Genomic DNA, 2917 nt, shown 5'->3' on the forward strand with positions numbered 1-2917 from the left:
TTTAATAATAATTGCCGCTCCGCCATGAGCTCTGCCGCTAGGGTGGTCAGCGTGGATGATGTCATACCCGTGAAGTCGGATGTATGATCTATTGGAGAAGTGAGTTTCGGAGATGAGGAGTATGTCTGTGTTGTGTGTGTGGATAAAGTGTTCCACTTCTGGCCGGCTTTTAATCAGGCCGTTAGCGTTCCAGATCGTTATGTTTAATCCCGTTTGCATAATGATTTGCAAACGGTAGCAAGCATTTGGGTCATTTGACTCATGACCTTTTCCATCATGCGCTCAAACATGGCCTCCATTCTGGCCATTGCCGCGTCAAGGGAATTGCTTGGTGGGATTAAGTTGGCGTTGGGATGTAGGATGTTATCTTTGTGGGGCAGCGTTTCTTGCTGTATTGGCATAGCTAACATTTGGGTCGATTCTGCTTGCGTTGGGGTCGATCTTGCTGAGGTGGGGCGGCTGGTAACGTGAGGTTGCCTGCCTGGGGGCAAAAACACTCTTCGCTCTCTTGTAAGCTGGACAGCCTTTGTATGAGGCCGCATGTGGGCCCTTGCAGTTAAGGCAGAAAGCCGGTTCACTGGCGTTCTTTTTGCATTCAGCAGTGGAGTGCTCGTCTCCACACTTGACGCAACGATGGTCGAGGTGGCAGTATCTTTGGGTATGCCCGAAGGCCTGGCAGCGGTAGCATTGGGGGACATCGTTGAATTTGATCGGCGGTTCAACCGTGACCATGGTGCTGCATATCCGTTTGATCTGGTATACCTCCTTATTGTTTTTGGCCGGCTCCAGACTTACGAAGAAGAGGTTTAGAGGCTTCTTTGTACCCCTTTTATTGGGATTGTGGACATCCCTGACCTTGTGCCCGTGGCGGCCGAGTCCCTCTTTGATGTCTTCCAAATCGGTCGAGTGGTGGAGGCCTTTGATGACCACCCGGTAGGCGCGTTCATCTCGGGGTTGAAAGGTGTGGAATCTATTTTTACTATCGCTCAAGAAAGTCTTTAGTTTGGTAAAGGCATCCTTGTTGGGGGTCATGACTCGAATGAAGTTATTCTGGCTGGCTTTGTATGTGACCTCTACATCTTTGCCTAAGGCGCCAGAGATGGCTTTGGATAGGTCCTTGATGCTGGTTACATCCGGGATGAAGATTGGCGGTGGCTTGATCTCCTTGGGTGCTTTTTCCTCTTGGTCATGCTTTTTGGATGTCTTAGGAGCAGCTGGTGTCTCTTCGTAATCATCACTAGAATCTGTTTCATCATCGTCCTCAGATAGGATTCCGAATGAGTTATTTTTAAGTCTGCTTATTAATGCAGCTCTGGCTGCCTCGCTGGTGCTGGCCTTGTCCTCCTTATCGGCTTTTTTGGCATTCTTGCGCTTTATTTCTCCAGGCTCGGAGTCGCTGGAGTCACTATTTTTATATTTGATGTTGCCCTTCTTTCTAGGCGGCTGGCTTGCCAGCTCATGGTGAGAAACTGACGCGAATTCGAATTTTGAAGGAGTTCGAAATTCGCGCCAAGCGTTGATGTTTTGCTATTTCAATGGTTCGTGTCTTGGGTGATGTTTGCGACTTTGCTAAACAGCTGACACCGACACAGCGTTTGTGTCCTTGCTATATCGATGGTTCGTGACTTGGATAGCGTTGATGTTTTTGCTATTTCGATGGTTCGTGTCTTGAGTGATGTTCGCGACTTTTGCTAAAAAGCTGATACCGAGCTTTTAGCTTTAGAGTCTTATAAGCTTGGAACTTTTTCACGCAGCGGCTCACGACTTGGGTAAAGTTCGAACAGCTGTGATCAAGCTTTAAAGCTCGATAGCTTCAAAAGCTTGGAAATTTTCCACGCACGTGGTTATTTTTGCAATTGGAGAAACTCGATTTTTCACAATATTAAGAGTGTCACTGTCACTAAATTATTCGCACTTTGTTGCATTTATGATCCCACACAGGGAAATCTAAATTCCGTCTCTGTCGGTAATGTTTTTTATAGGTTTCTATGGTTCTCACACGGAGCACACACGGAGGCACGTCTGTTCACTTCGAAAGTTTCGATCGCGACTGAAAAACCTATACATGGTGGCAGTGTGTGCTCATCACGTATATATGTATTGGATGCATATATTTCAGTTTGCATATTAAGTAATAATTATGTTATTATTAATTAATTATTAGTCTCATCCGATATAAAAATTGATACTATTATATGGTTATATAATTATTACTATTATATAAGCATATAATGTATTAAATGTCTTTTTCAAAAGAAGACGGTGTTTCGTAGCTAAAGAATTAATATTTTGTGAATAATTGAAAAATCCTCTAGGACACTATTGTGGACGGAGGTTTTTACTAATATAATATTGTCTACACGTAAATGCAGAATTAGATAAAATTATCAATTTGTCATCAAAATAAAATAATTTTTTATTCAATTAATTGAATTTAAATTATAAATATGCATGTGTGATATAATATATTTAGTAAGTTGAAATAAAATGATATTTTTGAACGATTATATGCATATATATTTTATATATAAGTATATATATTTATATAAAACAATTGTGAATTATAACTAGCGAACGTGAATGCTATCTAATTATGGCCACATTCGTATAGTACATGTCAAGTATAACATATATATATATACAATTATTGAATATTATCGTTTGTTATTCAAAAATATTTGTGAGTTGTCATGTATTTTACATATTTGAAGATTTATGTAATTATATTTTAAATATATTTACATAATGAAATGAACATTATTCTGGTTGATCCTGCCAGTAGTTATATGCTTGTCTCAAAGATTAAGCCATGCATGTCTAAGTACACACGAATTAATAGTGAAACCGCAAAAGGCTCATTATATCAGTTATGGTTCCTTTAGATCGTTAACAGTTACTTGGATAACTGTGGTAATTC

At 40.5% G+C, this 2917-nt stretch overlaps 1 non-coding gene across 1 annotated transcript in view; it reads left to right on the top strand.

Moving 5' to 3' along the window:
* Window positions 1-2759: 2759 nt before the first annotated feature.
* The window catches only part of LOC117577529 (small subunit ribosomal RNA), a 2002-nt gene continuing 1844 nt past the window's right edge, over window positions 2760-2917 (top strand). The window contains exon 1 of the ribosomal RNA XR_004573279.1: window positions 2760-2917. This exon is cut by the window's right edge and continues 1844 nt beyond it. This is a non-coding gene — a ribosomal RNA (small subunit ribosomal RNA).

This window comes from Drosophila albomicans, unplaced genomic scaffold (genome assembly GCF_009650485.2).
Source record: "Drosophila albomicans strain 15112-1751.03 unplaced genomic scaffold, ASM965048v2 utg000036l_pilon, whole genome shotgun sequence".
Classification (NCBI taxonomy): Eukaryota; Metazoa; Arthropoda; class Insecta; order Diptera; family Drosophilidae; genus Drosophila; species Drosophila albomicans.